The following is a 24,257-nucleotide window of genomic DNA, read 5'->3' as shown; positions in this document are numbered from 1 at the left end:
AATACATCAGTGTTAAAAATACCTTTTTACAGTAAAATTAAATCTTTCTCACTATTGAATGAACTAAAGGAGCTAGCTCCCTTTTAGCAACTACTGTTTCCCTCAAATATGCACAAACCCATGCATGCACACTCCAGTACCCTGAAAATTAATAGCAGCATTATTAGCCTGATACCGTGGCTAAGCTATTAATTTTTTCACTAATTATAGGAAGGTTCTCCACTGAAGGAGCACTTTTATTTTACATACAGAACAGGCCTCAAACCTGCCTGAGTATCTCAAATTCTTGTCCTGCAATTATAGAGGTAGTATTCCTCTTTCTATTTTTTAAAATTATTTGTTCCATCAACTGTCACATCATCAACATCAGAACATAACTGAATGCAAGCTTGAGAAATTTCACCCCAATATAAAGTGTCATCTTAAGCCTCCTTCAAACAGCTGCCCAATACATAAATGTTTACAAGTAAAAGACATAACAAGATTATTTTCTCTGGGCAAATATAATTACTGAAAATTAAAGAAACCATAGTCTCTTTAACCACACAATGTTACCAGTAATTTTTATATGCTTTTAGAATACCAAACATTGTAATTTTTAAAGTTAATATTAATTTCTTTGTGTCTTCTCAAAAAACATGTGTTTATACACGTATCATATATGCACCCATAATTGTGCTATAAGAGCTTAATGGCAACACAGTGCATGATGGAGACACTGGAACAGACTGCCCAAGTAAGGTGTCAATGCAGAGCAGGCTGGATTAGATGCTTTTCAAAGGTCCCTTTCAACTCATAACATTTCATGATTCTATTATACACCTGGAAATACCAAAAGGAGTCAACTAAATAAAGAGTTGGTTGTTTTCAACAGAAATACTGCACAGGGAGAAGACGTGTTAGGGAGTATTTGGACCACCTATACTGAAGCATGTAGTTCTATATCACTAGCAGGGAGAGGCAGATTTCTCCAAAGAGTGATTCAAAGCAATTGAAGTACATGAAAATCTTGAAGATATCTGATTTTCAAGTGTCCATTTCATTATCCCCATCTAAGAGAGAACGTGAATGAGGAAATGGCAGTTCCCACTCTCCATCCAACAGACTGTCCTAAGGAAAAGGCTGCTGGTCCTATCACCTCACTCAGTCCATCTGCTAAGTCCAGACAATGTGCCAGATTCCTCTTGTAAAGTAATTTCAGGGTTCAATATTACAGTACACTGTGCAGTACTACAAAGAACAAAAATCTCACAGATCCTCGCTACAGTCCTATGGTAGAAATGCAGCTGGTACCTCAGCCAGCATGGGTATTTTAACACCACACTTCACAAACAGCCTTGAAAATTTGTCCTTGTAAGCACTGGATAAATTATACTGAAACCTAGGTAAGGTGAAATGAGAATGGAATAATTTGTCTGCGACCTAAATATACTCCCTTTTGCAAGAAGATCTCTTTAAAAGAAACAAGCAATTTCACAAGGAGTGGGGAGTAAAATAATGCTTTGTCTTTTCTATGATAACAAACCCAGCTTTAACTCTACTTAGGTTTGAACAAATTCCACAGAAATACAAATTACAATTGCCATCAAGCAAAATTATATTTCTTACAGGCCTCAAGCAACTGCATTTTCATTATGTAAGGACTGCAGATGTGCAAATATTACCAAGTTGCTTGTCGGTTACTTAAAAAGCTGCATGACTATGTTATTCTGGTTGTGTTCAATCCACAAAGACATTATTAAAAAAAAACCAACCCCAAAACCAATCCCCGAAACAAAAACTTCCTCCACATAAACACAATCACAAAATGGGAGATCAGCCTTATTCCCTCCTTTCATATCTCAGATTGGTTTACTGGTTTATTTTAAATTCTGTTGATTCCCTTTGTGCATACTAAAATCAGTTTAAAAAAAAAATGTAATGGTAAATTTTTAAAACTGTATTTTAAAACATTTCAGTATTGACTGCTTTCTGATAAAACCCGGTTTTGGAGGACAAAAAAATCTTCTCATGCCAATCTTTGTTCTCCCTTACATGATACATGACTTGTTTAGCCCCCAGTCCAGAAGCTTCCTAAAAATTCCACTTCCATTCTTTGAATTTCCAAATTCCATGTGGGTTCATTTACTGGAAATGAGTAGCAAAATTTTGTGTAACTCAAACCTGAAGGAATAGAGTAATAGAGACAATAACACTTCAGTATTAGATTCTGCAATATTTTTTTTTAAAACAGTATAATGCCATATTCATTCTTCATTCTATAACTATTGTGCAATGTTCATGTCACACATGAAGTTATAGAGCACTTTAGGGACTTGTCCAAGTCTGCCCATCAAGTAAATGATGAAGTTTAAGCATTTCACCCTGATTTATCACCAGACTATACACATACTATTTAAACTGCAGCTCTTCTGATCATGGAAATTAAGTTTTCCACTATAATTAATGCTAGTGAGATATATGTGATGGATTACATAGACTCTTGTAGGCTATGCTGGGGTTTCCATATGGAGCTTCGAGCTTCTTCTTGTGACCTTTGCAGATGTATTATCTTCCTCTAAGAGAAGATGCAGGGAATCCCTTCTATGAATGCAACTTTATGATGTTCCAGGGGGTTTGCTATGTATTTTGTCCCCTTCCTGCTCTGTCAGTTGCCACCTTTATTTTGCATTGCTTACAAGCAATGAAGCTGTCCCCCATGGTATCATGATGGCTGATTTAGGCCTCTTTGCAGGATAGGTCTGCCAAGGCTAACTAGCTGTTAGTTGTCCAAAAAGGAGCTCATGTTCATCTGCATGGAACAGATGACTCACTGGTATTTAGCTGGTTTTATTCAATCTGATAAGACTGATAATTTTTGCACTAATTGTATTAACAGAAATGCAGCTCTTAACCAGGAGCAGGAGCTATAGTTAACAGAATTTTTCATACCTTTCAAGTTTCATTTATCTGCCAGAGATAAAGGTTGAAATCTTCCATACAACCATATTGAGAACTAGTAATTCAAGTGCTCATGTTTTTAATGTATAGAGCTCACAAGTTAAATGTTTAGGAGTTCAGAGACAAAATTATTGGAAAAAAAAAAAAAAAAGTCACTTCTAAGTACAGATTATTCCCTGAAGGGTATTATGTAAATTTGACACACCACAGGAATGTCAGTTCTGGTGCAGTATCAACTGTGCCTCTCTGGTGGGCACACATGCACCCTCATACACTAATTTTGGATGTTGAAGACATTTATCCCCAGTTGTTTTATAACTTTGCATATGTTCACCAGAACTACTACCATGAATTAGCACAGCATGCACCAACAAAGTGCCTGAGTTACAGTCTCTGCATTGCAGGACAAAAACACTACATATAATTTTTAATGTAGGTTGTAAAGAACAATACTCTCAAATCAAGCTACTTGAGGAACTAAACTAGACAAAGTATAAAATCTTTGACTGGAATTTTGTCCTAATAGCAGAGTCAACAATCCTAAACTAGAAAGTCTTACAGGATCTTTAGTACCTGCAAGTGGAAGGCATTTCATTTCCGATCTCATCTGTAAATGGTTCAGCCAGCAGCACAGTGCCCCCTAAGTCATGCCTGTGCACTGGATTTGCTCCTATTTAAAGTAAAGTGCTGTCTGACACACTATTTCTCCAGTCAATTTTTAGAAGCAGGTAACAGTGAATGTGTTGATTTGGTTGTTTTCTTGATTTGTTTTTTTTTTTTTGTTGTTGTTGGATTGTTTGTTTTCTGTTTGATTGACATTTTCTAAACAGAAATGACATGGTTATTTATTGTAGTAATTTAGTAGGATGTTTAGGAACTCTAAATACAAAATAAAATTATTACATTGTTTCCATAGGTACACATTAAAAAAATAAAAAGAGTCACACCTTAATTTGCATTAGGTAACTATGTCTTCTTCAGAAAAGTATGAAATGAAATGAAATGAAATGAAATGAAATGAAATGAAATGAAATATTCTCTCAAAGGCAGTGAAGTTGGTTAGGGAAACCTTTTGGTTATTTCTCTAAAGCTTTTCACCTTTACAGTTAGCCAAAATGCCAAACATGTGCCAAACTTTTAAATAAATTTTATATTTGCCCAGAAGATAAACACTTACTATCATTCAGTAGAAAGACAATTTAGCAGAAGGAAGGTTTCAGTGTTTTCAACAACTATGTAAGGCTGACTGCAGTACAGAAGTAAAGATTTCAAAGGAAGGAGCTATGCTTAGTGTCATGGAATGAAAAATACATTTTGTACCTTGAATATAGGCAGTGATTTTATCACCTGTGCTAACTGAAATCATAATTTTAGCTGTGTTTTTCATTGTATTTCTTCTGATCGTGAAAAACTAATGGGGCATTGATGCACATGAAATGGAATATATCCCAAGCCCTAATCTGAATGATGAACTACATTGAAATACAAGAAATGCTCATACTGCTTTACAGAGATCCAGTCAGAGAAATACATGCAGGCATCTACGTTTGCCACGTTTCATTGGCTTCTGTACCCTGTCCTCCTTGTATCTTGTCACTCATGTACACAAAACAGACTCTCACAGGCATACACAGACACAGACACACACACACACAGGACTATGTTGTTTTCAAATATACACATTAGCGAAGTCATCCTAAGTAACTCCTTGCTTGCCTAAACACTCATCTTGAGACCACTGACAGCTCCATCAGTCAAAATGTGGTGTGAACTAAAGGCACATAGTAGTTTTTGTTCATTAGGAAAGGAACTGTTGGGGTGGGTTAGGAGGAAATTAAGAGAGGATTTATTTCTGCCTGTGCATTATTTACAGTGCCCTTTACACAAAGTAAAGTTAGGTGACTGCTTAAGCTTTAACAAGCAGCTAAAGGTAAATCTGCAGGAGGTCTTCTTTTGCTACTATTTCAACCCTCAGTTATCACATATAATGTTACGAACATGAAGGGGGGAACCCAAAACCCTGAAATTGCTATTCAAATAGCAAGCTTAATGTTCTTCTCATATAGTTCAACATGGCATGCAGTTTTATTGTATTAAAAGGCTCACGTATGCAAGTTGAGCTAAAGAATCTGCCTGCCGTCACCATTAAAATGGATCTGCAGATTAAAGATCTGCACATTATCCCCATAAGTTAAGGAGCAGAACTGTAGGTATTACGAACACGGTCACACACAAACACATACACAGAGCGCCGCTACCTTTCTATGCCTGTATTTTGCAGGTCCCTTTGCAACTGCCTCGGATAAGCAAACACGTTTCTACAGCACCACAAGGGTAAGGCTTACGAACCAGCGGCAACTTTAACACAGACAAATTACAGGTTGTGCACCCACTACGACGGCATTACTGCACAAAATATTTTGCGCTACTTAGAAGGCTGTGTTAGCGGCACCGCTGTCCAGAAATATCCATGTTGCCACATATTAAAGTGTCATTTTATTTAAGCCTTACCTTGGCTGACTTGCCCTAACTGGTGACAAGGCACTTTAATTTATAAGAAGCAAATGGGGACTTTTCGCAGTGCTGGCGGCACAGCTGCTCGCCGTCCTCAGAGAGGCACCCGGCCCCGGCTCCGCATCCCTGGGAGCGCCGAGCCGCGCTCCTGCAGCGCCAGCAGCCCGGGAGATTGGCCGCGCCGCCGCCGCCCCCGCCCCGCTCCGCGCCCGCCTCCCTCCCTGCCCGCCCCCGTCCTTCTCCCTCCCCGCCTTGTTTTCCCCCTTCCCAGCACTTCGGGGACGCGACCAGCCTCCTGCGCGCAATGGCAGACCCGGGCTACTCCCGGCTCTCGGGCAGATGCGCCATCCATCCATCCATCCATCCATCCATCCATCCATGCATCCATCCATCCATCCATCCGACCGCCCGTCCGTCCTCCCGTACCGATATAGCCGGCGCGTTCGGGCACAGGGATATCTTTGTCCGGTAACTGCGCGGCGGCAGCGAAACCCTCCTGTTGGTGCGTGAGGTGCAGAAGAAGGACGGCTCCAGGCTGGTGACAGCGAGCCCCTAATTTCGGTGCCGGGAAGGGGGGCCGGGAGCCGGGAGGGCCGGGCTGCCGAGCGGGGCGGGAGTGCACAGAACGGGCGCACCACCGAAAGCGGGCAGTACGGCACTGCTGTGGCAAGCCGGCGATAAATTTTCCTATTTCTGTGCAAAGTCGTCACAGCCTGCTAAGCATTCCACTGCCGACTCGTTCATCAGCCGTCCACATGGTCCGGCTGTAAGGTTCAGACTGAATGATGCCTCCTTCCAACCCTAGTGGGGCACAGGAGGTGTCACATTAGCGACCCGTTCCCTACCAGATCAGCCCCACTCCTTTACAGATTTCCTGGCCTCTAACACCCCCATGTTCATGTCATTACACCAGTGACTGTAAGTTGGTGGATAATTTGTGCCCTTTCAGGCTTGTCTGGTTCGAGGCAGGCTGGCTGATGCAAAAGTAATTCAAAAATCTGGATCTTGTATAACATCTTTACTCCAAATACACCTTATTCAGAATTAAGATTAATGGCATTCTCCTGATTCAGGGTTTCAGGAATGGGGCAACCGTGTCAGACTCTGCTTACTCAACTTGCTAAAGCAGCATATTAAAAATGTAATTAACATATAAGTGAAAACCCTGGCACATTCCCTGCTGATGCAAAGGAGCCTTGCTTCCAGCCAGCAGGACCTGTACCCTGGAGTGAGCCATGAAACCAGAGCGTGCTTGAGTCCCAAAGCTCTGGCAGGAAATGACAGGATGAAAGAAAAGAAAGCCATTGCTTGGGTTTTTTTGGGGTTTTTTGTTTTGTTTTTTTATTTTTATGTATTATGGGTCAGAAGCAGCATCTGAAGTATAAATGATAGGTACCCCATGTACAAATGATCTAGATTTGAAAAGCAGAACTGAAAAGAGTAATTCTACAATTTAACATAACCGGAAGGGAAGTTGTTACACCACATTAGATGGAAAGAACAACACTACTCACTGAGATCACTTGGACTGCTGGATTTTGAGAACTTTTCAAACAAAATTGCTCTGAGCTGCTCAGCAATATGCATTAAAAATGATTTTGCTAGCAGGATAGGGAATTGAAGGCAAGAAGCAGCTAGTCGTTTGAATTTTGGGGAATGTAAGCTCGGAGGGAATGAAATAGAAGCTGTTTCAATTTGCTATTTATACGTCCTCTGGCTTGCAGCTGCAGCACATATGAATCAATGCTTTAATACACAGTCTTCCGAGTGTTCTCTCTCATGCAACTTCTGTTAGGTTGTGCATAGCTCCAGATTCAGACAGATCTCATGATCTGGGGGATGGGCTGCTTATATCCAGATGCTTTCGCTATTTTACTGCACTATGGCAGAAGCAAATCTTTAATCTCCTTGCCAGGGAAGTGGTTGTATTAGTAACAGGGAGCAGGGGAAAAGGAGGGAAAAAAGGAGTTTCCTTTCATTCTCTTAAGGTCCAGACAATTTAACTTGAAAACGAGTTCATGTCAAACCATCCTCCAAAGATTCCCAGTGCATAAAGTGAAGGGGATAAAATATGAGGGTTACCTTTCAACCTATCTACCCCTGGATGAAATGCTGCTTAAGTGTAACAGCCCAGGGATATGGCTGAAAAGAAAACATTTTATTTTAAGGTCTTTTCTCAGTAATTTCCAGTGAATAAGACAGAATTATGAATATTCACCAGATACTCAGAGCATATGTCGTCAAGTCATTTGTTTCTGCAATAAGATGTTTGACAAGCAGAGGGAAGTCTTGATGCTTCAGAAAAGCATTTAGAAGGTAAAAATCTGCAATTCTTTCTTCATCTATGTATATAAAATAAATATGTGCACGTGCATTTGTATTGACATATTTCAGGGACTTCTCACAGCAGGAGTAAAGAATATCTGTTTAAAGAGATTATATCCAGTATTGCAGGCTAATTTGATATACAATGATCAAAGTTTTCTTAAGAATTCAGAATTATTACAAATCAAGGAAAAAGCTGACAGTTTGAAAAAACTAGCCTCAATGAACTCTGACATTTCTTTTAAGCCTACATTTTAAGACTAAATACTGAGATTTGGTGTTAGTGATGTTAGGTCAATCCTTTCATCAATTTGAATGCTAAAAGAATTTGAATTTGTCATGGGAAAATAAATTCTGATGAAAAGAACCTCAAAATGAAGTTACTGTCTGGGACCGCAGCAGTATTCCCAAAGGAATTCCGGGGAAATTTGGACATAACCCTTGAAGTCATTGTATGTATGGGTCTTGTCTTACGGAATTGAGCAAACTTGCACAATTCTAGCAGTATATCAAAATAAGGAACTTTCTCAATCACGTTCAATAAGTTCCCTTCCTAGACTCAAGAGTTTGTGGCAATGATTACAGGGGAAGAAGACAAGAAGTGGCTCTTTTTGTCCCTTCTAACTTGTGGACTTGCTATGTTTAAAAGCAAGACTGAAATGGACATAGACTATTTATGAAGGAAATATATAGCTGTACCAAAAGTAAACTGGTTTCTACAATTTAAAGAAAAAATACTGTTTTGCTCCTCCTGATAATGAGTTAAAGAACATGCTCACAAAATCAGTCTCTCTTTGAGAGTGCTTAATATGCTGAACATGAATTGATTGTCTTGCAGGTAACTGCTAGAGAACTAATCATCTAGCTAATATTCAACCAATTATAAAAACACTAAGTGGTTCATTAATACATAAAGTAATGAAAATTCCAGGTCATTTATAGATTACAAAGTTCCTGTACACAAAATAGATAGATGAGGAATGGCTAAGATCATATTGGGATAAGGACATTGCCAAGTTTAAGTCCAACTCTTTCTTAAACATGTGTACTCTAATAGCTGCAGCCGAAGAAAATTAGCTCAGTCGCTACCAAGAGCCTCTGCTCACACACTGAGAGCAATTGGACTGGGAATTTTCATGTTCTTGTTCAAAAGCACCAGGCAATAACATAGTAACCCCTACCTCCAGTGGCAACTTCTCAGTCTACAAAAAAATTACAAACTCCTTCTCTTTTTCCTAGATTTGAAAGACTGAAAATGGATTCTACCATTTCCTGCCACAAATTTCACATTCACAAATCTTTATTTTTCTTTTCAGCTGCAGTGCCTAAGAACCAGTCTCAACCATATGTCTGAAAACATATTTGACACTCCCCACCAATATCTGTTTCTTGTCTTAGTAGACAAACATTTTTATTTGCTGAGTTATTAATAATAATAAACATTCTTACAGCTACCTATTTATGCAGAAATTAATTTTCTTTAAAGTGTGTATATGATTTACTAATAACAGCTCTTTAGAAATGATCATCCAAAAATATGTCAATATGTGGAATTAACACTTAGGCCTAAAGCTTAAAAGCATAATATGTCAAGTTGAATATAAAAATAATGTCTATAGTTTGATGTTGCATCACAATGGTACAAAATTGATTCACCACACTAATGCCATTTCCAGAAGACCTAAATGTAGTAAAATATAAAAATGCAAAAATAATTTTGACATCAAATTCATTTACAATATTGTTACATTTCTATCTCTAGATAGCTAACAGAAAATCATACCAAAATATATAATGGTAGTCAAAATTTTCATTTTCTGATACATAAAAGTGGGACAAACATTTTTTAAGTTTTCTAGTAAATGAACTTACAACTGAGCTTCTTCATGTTCCTAATGAAGACTCTCTGGAGGTTTCTCATATCATGCCTCTATATTTTTATTGTAATAAGTGCACAAATATTCAGAAGAAATAGGATTAAGACAATTTATTTTACATAGGGTCTCTCTGAATATTCTGTAAGGCATGCATTTCCTCGAGAAAATTTAAATAGTTGATTAGAAAAAGTGAATTTTTAATACAGGTTAGCATATTCTACACTGTATTAATTGCAAAGGGAATGGCACTGCTGATACTTCCTTGGCTCTTTCTACACTAAGCATCACTGGAGTATTTTCTAATAAAACAACAACAGCTGTTCCTAGATATATGATGCCAGTAACAGTTGCCAGTCACAAAAAACTTGTGATAATATAGTCACTTGCCTTTAGTATTCCATGAAACAGCAGGCAAAATATACTGACAGGACTTGGAAGAAAACAACATAATGCCTGGCATTTTGCTACCTGTTACCATAAAAGTCGGAGCTAATCAGTCCCTTTCTGAATGCAGGAAACATAGGGAAAAAAATAAAAAGTATATATATAAAGGGCCACAAAAGAATAGCATGGTGTGTCAATCTTTCAGTCTTTGCATGGAAGCAGACAAGAAAGAAGACTCAACTGAAGGCAGTGAAGTGATTAACTTAGACATTAGTAGATCTTTCTCGTGAAATCTCACAATAACATTTATAATAGGTACCATTCAATCAAGAAACTTGCTTAATTGGGGTGTTTCCTAGGAAACTAATACAATTGTGTAATTGTATATCATGCACTGACCAGTGTAAAATGGGATACGACCTGGTAACTGTACAATGTTCATGTGTAATTGGTGGAATTTTTGTAAATTTAAAACTGTCAATGAAATTATCCTGATGTTTTTGAAAATAATGTAGGCAAAAATAAGCTTTTTTCATACACAGACTGGAATTAAATCCTCATGGGTCAAGGTTCTCTGAATTGTTACAAGTAGTTAATCAGATATTCTGCATAAAACATCAGATGCAAATATATTCTGTTTCAAATTATTAACATTATATTTGGTGGAGTTTGGCTCTTACAGGTAGTAGTGAGATAGAACCTTCTTTCCCACTGTAACAAGAGTTTTAATAAATTTTTGCTTAGAGGTAGGAAAATGCTAACAAGAAAAGGCTCCTGGGACAATATTAAGACAGATTTTCATAATATCATCCAAAAGGACCTTATTTCTGGGGCTTATTATGTATTTTTTCTCTTTACTAAAATAAAGAAATTGCTTCTCTTAGACTCAGCATTCAGTAGGCTAACGGCAGAGGAAAGGGGAAATATAAAATGTTACAAGATGATGATGCAACTTCTACTGAAGCTGGAATATCCTTTCCGTTGAAACCATAATTCTGAACCATGCTGAAGATATGTGAAGGGAAAATTGTGTCATTGTTTATATAGAATTTTCACTGAAATGTAGCAGTCTTTCTGTACTGTATACTATACTCCCTGTACTATAGATGTATGTTTTTCCAGTTTTTCTTTTTTTAGCACTTCTTCCAATACCAATATGTTTATAGATGTTGTTTTGCTCCTTCCAAACAGCTACATGACCAACAACATATTTAAATATAGCAACATATGCTTATAGCCTCATGCTCTGTCAGTGGGCACCACTGAGAGGAGTCTGGTTTCCTCTTCCTTACCTCCCCTACTCCATCAGATACTTTTACATTTTGGTAAGACCTCCCCAGAACCTTCTTGTGTCCTGGCCAAACAGCTCCAGCTCTCTGCTTCAACTTCAGGTGGATGTTCTGATCCATGAATTAGGTACATGACTGTTTGCTGCACTGTCTCTAATGCATGCTCATCTATTGGGTACTGGGGGAGGTAAGAATGGGACTCAGCACTCCAGATGGGTCTCACCAGGCAATGGACAGCTTCCCTTAAGCTTCTGGTAATGCTCTTGTAATGCAGCCCAGTATTCTGCTGGCCTTCTTTGTCACAAGGGGAAAAATTTGCACTATATTTTAGTAGTAATGTTTTGTAATTATATCAAGCACTAATATAAGACCAAAGCTGAATATTGAAATTTGCTGAGCTTTGTAGTAGAGTTCCTATAATTTGTGGGCAACAGTTTTTAGTACAGGGCTGTACAGTCAATTAATGTCTAATCCCAATGGTTTTCTTAACTGGATTAATCTTATTTCCAATTAGAGTAGGAAAAAGGATACATCTGTGTTGCTGAAAGAGGAAGAAACTTAGGCGAAGTGAAACAAAGGATAAACTTCTTTGTCACTTCCAAATTCTGAAAGCCTAGATTGACAGCATTTTTATTTAGAAGTGTCAAATGAGAAAGCAATGTTAAAAGCCCCATAATGCTGTCCGTAGCGGCACCCTTCAGCACTGTATCTGATGATGGGTCTCCCCCATAAGGGCTAATGTGTAGGCACAGCATCCTTCCTACTCTGCAGTGCCTAGCCTTATATGTCTATACCCCTGCAGTGTGCTTAGCGCAAGTGGTAGATCATAAGATTTTATTGAAGGTATAAAAGTTCCAGTGGTGATAAGTCTCTGGTATCACCAAGGTAAAAGCCCCTCCCTGCTGCCCCTCTGTTTCATTCCTCTAACCAGGCAATAAGACAACTGAAGAAATGGAAATGAGAGTCAAGAAAAAAGTTGATTCTTGCTCTCTTTATTTTTATGTAATGAAATACTGCAGTTCCATAAGCCAACTAGATCCTTCCATGTAGGTAATGTCATGGCTGCCAGTTAATTAATAAAACCACCATCTACTAGACTGCTTCTTAGCATGTGCTTTTGTTTTGCCATTTGCTTATTAGTGCCCACTGTAATTAGTTAGAATTAAGAAAAATCAAGTTTATGACTAATATGATCTGTTTAATAGGCCAAATAAGCAACAAGAAAAACCTCATGTTAGATGGTGACAAACAATGAAGCAGAGACATATGTTTGTTCTGTTCCCCAAGCACAAACACAACACAGAGATTCCCTGACTAATAAATTTACTTTCATTTTAATTAAAACAGAACATTTAGTTACATTTCCTCTGTTCTGTCAAAGAATTAAATAGATAAATGGCTAGCAGGAGAAAAAATGACAACATTTTCTTTAGTGCTCCAACTGCACTCATAACTGATTACTACCCATCTGTTCACTAAAGGTGTAGGAAAGGCACATCATATAAAGCTTTATTCCCTTAAAAAGCTTGCTAAAATATTTTGAGTTTGATCCCATATCTTCCAAAATGAAAAAAAACTTTTTGAAAAGTAGAATTTGTCTGTTCTGTTTCAGTATAACATTAGATAGATAAGCTGTTATTATTTTAGTCTTCTGATTCTTTCTACCATTAAAGCAAAACCAGCTTACTACCAAAAGCTCCTGGAGAGTGGCTCCCCTTGAGGAAATGATTGCAATGGCAATTCTATGGATTCTATCCAAGAAGGAACAGTTAAGTAAACAGTCACATGCAAGACAAGATAACAGACTCCACTCTCTTTCTCTGGTAGTAAGCCTAAAACCCAAGGTTTAATTGATGCGTCTAGTCCAGGAAGGTTCTAATTTTGCTTAAAGAAAGTGCAGAACTGAATTACCAGCCACTTCCCTTGGTATTTTTATTTTCTATTGGTTAATGGCTCCTGTATTTGGTAACTCAATTTACTGGCTTTCAGGAGTCTTGAAGAAAATATGTTCCATCTACCAATGAAATGCCTCATTTTTTTCAGTCATTTTAGAGGTGTGTGGGTAAATGGAAGAAATACAAAATGGGACAGGATACATCCAGCAGTGTTAAGTGGAGTTAATGTCATCATTCGGGAGATACTCCCTGCTACAGAATAACTGGAAGGTTTGAGCTGGAAGAGACCTTTAAAGGCCATCTACTTTAAAAGCCCCTGCCATGGGCAGGCACACCTTCTGCTAGATCATCTTCCTCAAAGCACCATCCAAGATGGACTTGAACACTCCCACCAGTAAGCATCCACAACTTCTCTGAAGAACCTATGCCAGTGACAGTGTCTCACCACTCTCCCAGTGAAGAATAAATCCAATCTAAATCTACCTCCTTTTATCTTAAATACATTATCCCTTGTCTTAGAACTACATGCTTTTGTCATAACTTGTGTCTTTACATACTGGAAGATTGCAGTAAATGTCTCTAAAGACTCCTGCTGGCTGAATGACCCCCAACTCTCGCAGCCTGTCTTCACAGGTGAGGTGCTTCAGCCCTTTGATCACCTTCTCTGGCCTCACTCCAACAGGCCCATGTCCTTACTATGTTGGCATCCCCAGAGCTGGACTCAGTATTCACGGCAAGATCTCACAAGGGCAGAGTAGAAGAATCACCTTCCTAAACCTACTTGTCATGTTTCCTTTGATGCAGTTCAGGATACAGTTGTCTCTCTGGGCTGCAAGTGTACATTGCTATCTATTAAGCAAACAGAGAAATTCTTTAGCAACTGAAAAGTGGCAAATCATGTCCATCTTCCAAAAATAGTAAGAAGGAATATCCACAGAACCACAAGGTTGGTCAACCTTACTTACATAATTTATGCAGCAAGTCATCCCCAAGAAACCTTTCAGGGCAGCAGCCTGACTTGGATTATCAACTATGGATTCACCAAGAGAAAATCTTTCCTGACCAACCTGTAGTCTCTGATGAAATAACTGGGTGTAGAGAGCAGGCCAAATACCTTCCCCTTCCATCGACCTGAGTAAAGCTTTTCGACTCATTCTCTCCCAGTATCACCATAGTCATACTAAAGACTTTATTGGTTGGATGGAAGAACATAAGGTAGTGAAAGTCTGGCTGGACTGCAAGACTCTCAGAATCGCATATATTAAGAGTTTATTATAGGTCTAAACACTATTTATCATATTTACCAACAATATGAAAAATAGGACAGTATGCAAGTTGACAGATGAAACTGCCTTGGAGGTTTCTTTGAAACTTCAAAACTAAGCTAGATATCTTAAAAAACAGACCAGTACTTCCTTTTTCCTTTCCTAGGGCGACAATAGTGAAAGTATTTTGCGAGTTAGTCACCTGTAATAGCTTTGCATGCCAGTCATCCAATGAATCAACCAGTCTCATATCTCACATGGTAAGAAATTCTATTCTCAGTTGGTTGTGCTAAAGACCAAAAAGTCAAATTCTTAGATTTATAGGATCTGCAATGAGAAAAAAAAAAAACAAACAAGAATTGCCGAAATTGTCTTCTATTACTAAAAGGGCTGGACTTACCTATATGGATGCAAATAACAGACTATGCAGTAAGAAAAACTACTGGTTTTACAATATTCATTTTTAGTGCAGCAGAAAAGCATGATCTAAACCCACAATACTATTCAAAATTATGATTGATAAAGAAGAGTTAACCAGTTGTTTAATATTTTTAAGAGAAAAATATTTAACAAGATTTTCAAAGCTAAAAGTTTATTTACTCTCTAGTCCTTTTTAATATAGGGCTATAAATCCTTTCTAATTCTTCTAAATGATTCAGTAGAAGAGGAGCTTCATTGTTCTCAAAAAAAAAAACCCCTCAGTATACACTATGCATAAATTTATGAAAATAACATTTCACTCGCTGTATTTTAACACAGTATATGGACTACTGTATGTTATGTTTTAAGCTTATACTTGGTAATATTATTTTCATTTAATATTAATTTGATTTTGACCTTACATGCTACATTGCACCACATCTAAAAATATTTTTATCATTGGCATTTAATAGAATCAGTCCATCACCATAACCTAAATGAATAGGCAAATATCGATCTCCAGCACTCTTTTTTTTTGTCCCAATGCAATATCAGTATTAATAAACAGATATTATTAAATTCTAACACAGACATTATTAAATTTAATGTTTTATTTCCTTGTCCAAGACCTAAGTCCTTTAATATGCCTTTTAATTAATAATGTATTTTTCATTTATTTGTTTCAGTTGTAGTGTGTTTTTTTAAGCCTGTCTACTGTAAAAAGGTTCATAAATATCACCAAAGCTGGAAGATAAACCACTCTTTATCTAATGTAAGCTATTAAAATGCTTCTGTTAATTTTATGGAAACCTAAGTTCAAAAGGCATATTACAGAACATGCATTTTCAAAACTGTTTAGGGGACAGCTCAGACTTTTCTGCCTGGAAAGTGTATATTTTCTCTGAAGTCCTCATATAACTAAGGGGAAAGAAGAAGGATGATCCAGAAGCAGAAACACTGCTTGAGAGCATCTGCAACCTCTCAAGGTTGTCCAAAACCTTTTCCAAGCCCAGAGGGGGAAGCCAGATGAGGTACGAAGTGCATCAGCCATCTGCACTGATGTGATCCCCAGGGGAGCTGCACACCTGAGGGCAGCAAGGCATGCAGCAATCACGCAAACTGCTGGCACTTCATGCATTACCCCAACCACCACAAGCTAACCCAGGAGCAGATACACAAGGGAAAGATGGTTGAATATCTTTAACCTATGTCAGAGCCTGATACTTGCAAGACAAGAATTGATACATTGAAATTTTCTTCTACTTTTTTTTCTCTCTTTTTTAAACTGGTCACACTTCTATTTCCCATGAGTAGGGTTAGTTCCTCATTTTTTACAATGGAAACAAACCTCTTAAAAACCTCTTGCTGAGTTAGATTTACTCTGTGAGTTCAGCAGTAGAACAGGATAGGGAAACACGCAGCCCTTAGCATCTTTAAAGGGTGAGCAAGCACTGGGGATAGTTCTGGAACAGAGAACACATCAGAAGGCAAAATCATCTGGCTTTCAGACCAGCAAAAGCCAGATCCAGAACTGATAGATATAATAACTTTAAACTGCTGATAGCAGGGAGAAGCATTCATATAAGTGGATGAAATAAAAAAGTCTACAGTCAACTTTAAAAGCCTTGGTAGTTCCTTTACAAGAGTTAGGAAAAGGGAATTTGAATTTTTTTTTTTTTTTTTCAAAAAAATATCAATTTTTTTTTTTCACTGCACTCTTCCCTCAAACAAAACCAGTGATATATATCACAAAAAATTTTTAGATAAAACCAAACCCTAGTGCCTGATCCAGATAACTACTTTATTATTAAAGCTACCATCATTCAAGCATTTAAAAAGTCTTAAATGCAACTAAAGCAAAGAAATAACTTTATCATAATCACACATAGACGGGGAAATCAGCAAATAAAAACCCCCACTGAATAGTTTTTTTTAAATTGCTTGTTTTTCAACAAAAATCACAGTAATACCTGAAAACCAGGTTTTCTTCCTAGCTGTACTTAAGACAAATCTTGTTTGTATTCTGCAATGGAAAGAAAAACAATCATCTGTATACTGAAATTGGTTCTGGTTTTGAATGTCTTACATGTGATATGGTTTATCAAAATAGGATCCCATGTCTTCACTGCTGATGCGATCTTGTGAGTTTTCAGTAAAAGTTTCATCAAATAAACCTAACTATGACAAGAATGAGCAAGAAGTGATGTTCATTGATGCATAATATGCCAAAATTTAGGACTGTTAAATTGATGACTCATGTCAGTCTACTGTGACTAAAAAATGTTAATTGACTTGTAAAATAGATACTATTTCATAATGTCAAGGAAATGCCAAAACCCAGTCATGACTGATTATTTTTATAAATTCAAATAATATCAGTGGCTCAAAGATACCACCATTTTTGTGCTCATTGAAGTTTGCTGCCATGCAATCCTTAGGTAAACCCAAAAAATTTCCTGAAAGACCTTTCTGGCGTACCTTAAAGTAGATAAAGTGTCTTCATAACATGCTGCAGATATCAATATGCTTTAAGCACTAGTCTGTCTTTTCAACTAGCACATTTTATTGAAGACTAGCATGTTGAACTGATGTTTTGAGCGAGAGGCTCTAGAGACAAAATGAACAAAATGCTCTTCATTCACAATCTTTTAAAGAACAAAACTGGAATTATTACAGAGATTACACTCCTGGCTTGCCTGATAAGTTGGATGTAACTGCCAGTATAATGAAGTTTAGTCAGTGTCCATGATGACATCCTCAAAATTGAAGACACTCTTCTCCTTGTTTCATAGCTAGCTGATGAAAGCTGCACTATCATCAACAATAAACTTTTGCTTTTTCCTATTGAGATAGTCTCCAGAAAAATACTGAAATCAGTTTATTTCTTTCCTCTGATTAAAGAAGCAGACAAAACAGACAGAAAATTATGAAATTCTTATTTATATAGTACCTTTAGCTTATGACTCTGCTTCTTTTGCCCTTTTCCACCTTTTGGTTTCTCAGAGTATCAGAATGTGGGGAAATGGCTGGGGTAAAATCAGAGAAAAGTGAGAAATTATATTCACACTCTAACAGGAGTTATAACAGTACAGAAATTTTAGGGTGAAATGCGGTTGCATCCCTGGATGGGATGCAATCATCATGCCTGATTTCCCACCACAAGACCTGCTAAGGGAAATGAAATGGAGGGTGGAGTAGAGTGGAAACCCTGCAGCCAGGATTTGATAAAATCCTTGCAAGGAAGGGACCTCCGTGGTACCTTGTAGCTGATAATCCCAATAACAGTTGTGAATCAAGGGAGATAAAAGATGTCTTGCTGTTGAACCAGCAACCATGGTGAGATCACAGATATCATACTGATGAACACCTCCATCCCAAAGCTATCCATCTCCAAGGTTACCACTACCCCTCACAGAAAAGCATTTTAAAATTTATTGACTATATCTTATAATTTTACATCAATCAGTGACAAACATAGGTACTACTGGAGTTACTCCAACTCCACCTAGGCATAAAGAAATAGTATCAAATTAAGATAGGAAAAAATTTAGGGAAGACTCCATTGTAATTTTTGGAATCAGTCGATGGGTTGAACCTGTCTTCCCCATAGGGACTCATATCAGGTAAGAACCATACTCTTATGCATGCTGAATTATTATCTCAAGGCAGTTTGTGTTAGGGATTACAGCTTGTCAGTGTATTGCTTTGAATACATTTTTTCAGTCAGATACTATCACTGACAATCCACGAATCTTAACCTGTCATAATCTTATTAATAAAGAGTGTTCTGTAAACTGTTAGTGTGAGTCCTTCACGGTTACTGGCAGTCACTGTCTGCAGGTAATGTACTCAGATAAAGATGTGGAGACCTGGGAGGGGTCCCAGGGGACCCTGACCAAGCCAGTCCAATCCCTCTCTGATCCAGAAGACTGTTCAGTGAAGGGTCCCCATAAGTGGATGCTGACAGACTGGTTGGGCACAGGATCTCAGCTTTCTTGGGCTGCTGACTGTCTTTATCAACACCGAAGGTTTGAGGAAATCCCTTTTCACATGACACTATCTTTGATGTCTCCTGTACTCCGTTGCTTAATAGCAAATGTGAGCTTGATTATCAATTTTTTCAATGGAACACATGGTCATTATTTTTATCACTTTGTAGAATTTTTTATTTTCTTTCTTTGCATTCCAGTGACTTCAGTGCTACCCTACACAGCAAAACGCATACACTGGTTCTTTATACAATTTTATTTTTTGTCATCATTACACTAGATTAGCCCCTGGATTCTTAAAAGGTTTGTATGCATGGCCTACTTATTTTAGAGTGAGTAGCTTCCATGATTGCAATGACTTTCCATGTGCTTGAAGGATGTCTGTAATACCATAGCACACTTTTAGAACATTTATATACAGTGATTTCACAAATACAAGCCGCACCAATTTGACTAAGATTTTGCTCTCAAACCGGAAATGCGGCCAATATACAGAAGCGGTTAATATGTGAATAATTTTCTGACATTTCCACCCCCAGAAGTGGAAACCGAGGTGCCGAGTCGAGCAACTTGCTAGTAAAAACCGGCATTTCGCGATTGTTACAAACCGTTACTTTGTTGCGCCGCGGGTGGAGCTGGCTGCCTGCAGGCAAGGGGGCGGGGAGAGAGGCGGGAGAGGTCTCTCCTTCCTTCCTCTGCTGCAGCCCGGGGGAGAGACGGGGGGGCCCTGTGCTGCCATCCCCACGGCCTGGGGGGAAGGCAGGGGTTACGTGCTGCCATCCCCGCGGCCTGGGGGAAGGCAGGGGCTACGTGCTGCCATCCCCACAGCCCGTGGGGTAAGCGGGGAACTCCTGCCCCTGCCCGGTGCGGCAGCAGCAGGCAGGCTCCGTCCCGGCCCGCCGCCGCCATGGCAGGAGCGGGGAAACTCCGTCCCCACCCGCCACGGCAGGAGCAGGAGCGGGGAAACTCCGTCCTCGCCCGCCACGGCAGGAGCAGGCAGGCTCCGTCCCAGCCCGCCGCCACAGTGGCAGGAGTGGGGAAACTCTGTCCCCGCCCGCCGCCGCCGCCACGGGCGCGGGGAAGCTCCGTCCCCGCCCGCCACGGCAGGAGCAGGAGCGGGGAAACTCCGTCCCCGCCCGCCACGGCAGGAGCAGGCAGGCTCCGTCCCGGCCCGCCGCCGCCGCGGTAGGAGCGGGGAAACTCTGTCCCCGCCCGCTGCCGCCGCCACGGGCGCGGGGAAGCTCCGTCCCCACCCGCCGCCGCTGCCGTGGGAGCGGGGGGTGCTCCGTCACTGCCTGCCACCGCAGGGCAGCGCCGGGCCGGGGTGACCGAGCCCAGTGGCAGCGGCGGCTGGCCCCCAGTGGTCCCGCCGAGCGGCAGTGCCGGGCTGGGCTACCTGACCCTGTCAGCAGCCCCTAGTGGGCTGAGCCTGCACAGCCTTAGTTGAGCCAGTAAACCCCGCCCTACCGCGGCTCTGTTACTAATTGGCAACTTTGTTGCACGCGGGTTCTCGCTGCGAACGACAGGTGCAGCTTATTTATGGACAAAAACGGAAATATTTGCCAACACCCATAGATGCGGTTTATACTCAGTGCGGCTTGTATTCGTGAATTTACTGTAGTTTAGATTTTACAAATGTTATCACAAACTTCGCATATCACTATTTCTTAATTAGTTAAAAGATTTTTTTCATATTTAGCAGGAATCACTCGTGAGAAAACAAGAGTTTTTGTTGGAATCTGTGTATTTCCTACAGTGCTAAAAGAAAAATCTCCAGCAACAAACTGGGGATCATTTTGTAGTGAACACTAGAGGTACACTCAAAATAATTTATGTTAAATATTTTACAAACTCAAGATCAAGTCCAGTATATTATTACACTGAGGAACCCCATAGTACATTCAATTCACTATTAACTTCACTGAATCTACAATAAGTGAGAGTTTGCCAGGTCTTTACATCTCAACCAAGATTTAAATCATCTACTTTGAACTGAGTCAACATGATTAATTGCAGAAAGAACTCATTAGTGGGACCTCTTAAAAATACAGAGATTAATGGAATGGGAATTGAGAATTAAATTCTGCTACTGTTAACAAATTTCACTGTTGTTTCCACGCACCATTTGCAAATTTACATTATAGTTGATGTCCATCTAGCAGTTGGATCGCTATAGAAAGATAGAAATGTGTCAGCAGATTAAAGACAGACAAAATAACACTTATATCTTCAGCATACTAATTAGAGTAAAGTAGTCCTACTGTGGGGATTTATTTTCCGTATGTGAAAAGTATTAGAGTGTTCTGCATGGTCTAGGACTAAACAATTGTCAGACAATGTAGCTCTACCAGGATGTGTGTGTATACATCTGACTGTTCAAATCACAAAAAAAGATACTTGGGGACCATACCATGATAAAATGAAGATATGGAGATGCGCTCACGAAAGTGACTCACTGAAATTATTCAAGATAACTTCTCTCTATATCTGTCAAAGAATCTTATGCAATATAAAATATTTAGAGTATTTTTCATATTTTGTGTCTTATTTCTAGGGTTGGAACAGAGATATATTTGTATTTTATTCCTTTGAAAAAATATCCCATTCAATTCCCTAACCTTTCTTATACTGGTTAATTTTGAAAGAAATAGTAAAACCTCATTTTTAAGTTTTTTTGTTCCAGCACTTGCCGGAATTTCAGTGAACTTCGTATGCCCTTAGTATTAGAATTTAATCTTTATCTTTCAGTACTGATGTTTTTAAGATATTAAACAAAGTTAGGTTCAGAGCTTTCAGGTATTATTTTTATTCATGCTATATCCTCTTTGCCTATTCTTAATGTCAATGTAAAATTATTTTATTTTTTTCCTAAATCACTATTTTTTCCTTCTTTCCTGTTTGCATTTTTCCCTTTGTTCTCTGTATAGGAAATGCAAACTTGAAAATATTTACTCTTTTTTTTCTTTTTTTTTTTTTTTTTTCCTGTGGATGTACTTACATTTACTCTCACGTATTAAAATTCACATAACTTCTTGCATGCATTTGTATTACTGGCACTTTTTTAACCTTTTTTTTTTTTTTTTTTGGGCTGCGTAAGGTTGCTACAGCATTATGTTATTCCTTGAAGAGACTAAGAGGTCTTTTAGCCATAAAAGTTGTGTTGGAATAAAATTAATATTTTGGACTCCTTACCTATGCTCTTCCTTTTCAAAGGAATGGATAGATTAAAAAGTTAAAAGAAAAAGGTTCTATCCCTTTTCTCTCTTTGTAATTGCTGCTTCAAACAATTGTTGCTGAACACCAAGATTCTTTAAAGTTGGCTGTACTGAAGAGGAGGAGAATGTGATTGACAGCTTTAATCCCCAAACACAATGGCCCATTCTGTTGCCAAAGTACAGCAAGTTCTTTGTGGTCTGTGCAGAGCTTTCTTGAGAATTGATGGGGACCATAAAGTGAGCTACTGCTTTCATTACATTGCACTTCAAATGCAAGATGTATTTCTTCAGCTGCATCTTCTCCAATATAAATACAAACCTAAATTTACTTGTGCATCTCTACAAAAAGTAGTACATCACACAAATGCTTGCAAGATAATGAGTGACAAAACAGCAAGAGTAGGTGCTCTTTTTGGCATAAGTGCAGGCTAATACAAACATAAATGTTTCTGAAATTGGTTTAGGGTTACTCGTCTTCGGAAAATGACCTATCAGAAAGGCACAGAAAAATTTCCACGAATTCAAAACACATTAAGTTAATTTTTTCAAGGGAAATAATTGACAAAGCAAGAATTACAGTAATTTCACAATTATAAGCCGGACTGAGTATAAGCCGCACTTCTGGGTTCCAGCAACTTTTCATTCTTTGTCCATACATAAGCCGCACCTGATTATGAGCTGCACGTTACAATACAGAGTGTGATAAAAGGTATCTATTCTATCACCATCTGTTGAGGATGTGGGCAGTGATCCTTATCTCCGTGGGAGATACTCTGCCAACGGGCCATCCATTGAAACCAGGTGGGGCATTGTTCTTTATCTTTTCACAACCCATCCTTCCTCCAGCGAGTTATTTTCTGCTAATGGCCCATTGAGTCCCACTGTGGGACTGATAAAATTACTTCATCCCATTGGAAGTTGCTCCAGCCAGGGGGAAGAGCCCAACATTTCTTACCAAGATAAAAACAGAGGTTTTGGGACACTAAGGGAACCCCTTTCTCCACTGGATTCCAGAGGGAAACTGGATTTCTCCACATCACCACTGGACCTCCGGAGGGAAACTGCACCTTCTGCTTCAACTGAATCACATCTGTCACTGCAGGAGGATGCAGCTACCATGGAATGGGACTGCTACCAACACCCTACCTGACAGGGTGTCAGGTTGTACTCTGACTTTGTCAGGGTTTGGAGTTTGTTTCTTTGTAGTACTGTATTTCTATTTTAATTTCCCTAGAAAAGAACTGTTATTCCTAATTCCGATATCTTTGCCTGAAAGCCCCTTGATTTCAAAATTCTGATAATTTGGAGGGAGGGGGTTTACATTCTCCCTTTCAAAGAGAAGTTCCTGCCTTTCTCAGCAGACACCTGTCCTGCAAACTAAAACAGCAATTTTTTGTTCTTTGTCCATATATAAACCGCACCTGATTATAAGCCACACTTAGGGTTCAGACCAAAATTTTAGTCAAAATGGTGGGGCTTATAATCGTCAAATTACTGTATATATCTTTGTTTCACAAGGAGACAAGAAAGTTTGGCATCATTTGAAGAGACAGAAACAGATGAAGCTATCCCATAGGAAACATTCTCTAAAAAAAACTAGAAAAAAATCTCAGCCTCCTCCAATATTTTTTATTGCATCCATTTTTCCTGAACCTGACTGACTCGTCAGACTTGAGTATCTGTTGCCCACTTTACAGAGATATGACACGAAAGGTGAAAATTTACAATATAGCAAACCATTCTATTTTAAATTCAATGCTGAGAGATTTGACCTTTGGTACTATGGTATACCATGTTCTTCAGATGAAATTATGCAAATCAGATGTTTGGGTTATTTATTATCTCTTATCTCTGGATATAATACTAAAACTCATTGCTTGTAATAAATGGATTTAAGTATTTCTTTAAAATAAAATTAAAATTTAATTTAAAAAATTATGAAAATACATTTACATATTTTCTTTTTAAAAAGTAAAACTAAGGGGGGAAAAAAGGAAAAAGGAAAAGTAATTTACAAGAAGTTCCTTCACCAAAGTGAGTGTTAATTCACAACTAATTAGATATAATAGGAACTGATTAAACAGCAAAATGATAGAGTGATCATTAACATGATACATTTTTACTTTTGTAAGTAGATCCCATTT

At 38.7% G+C, this 24,257-nt stretch overlaps 1 protein-coding gene across 11 annotated transcripts in view; it reads right to left on the bottom strand.

The window, feature by feature from the left end:
• The window catches only part of CDH18 (cadherin 18), a 523,214-nt gene that overhangs the window by 244,443 nt on the left and 254,514 nt on the right, over positions 1-24,257 (bottom strand). For 3 of the 11 annotated variants that reach the window (XM_033079716.2, XM_033079733.2, XM_033079749.2), the window contains exon 1: positions 5,881-6,521. The exons of 6 other annotated variants lie outside the window; for them this stretch is intronic. The gene's annotated coding sequence lies outside the window, so the exon portion shown is untranslated. Of the gene's footprint in view, positions 1-5,451; positions 5,623-5,880; positions 6,522-24,257 lie in introns of those variants that run through there. 2 more of the 11 variants (XM_033079725.1, XM_033079739.1) reach the window with 1 other exon arrangement.

This window comes from Catharus ustulatus, chromosome 1 (genome assembly GCF_009819885.2).
Source record: "Catharus ustulatus isolate bCatUst1 chromosome 1, bCatUst1.pri.v2, whole genome shotgun sequence".
Classification (NCBI taxonomy): domain Eukaryota; kingdom Metazoa; phylum Chordata; class Aves; order Passeriformes; family Turdidae; genus Catharus; species Catharus ustulatus.
The sequence above is the reverse complement of the archived record's forward strand: the minus strand, read 5'-3'. Positions and strand labels throughout refer to the sequence as shown.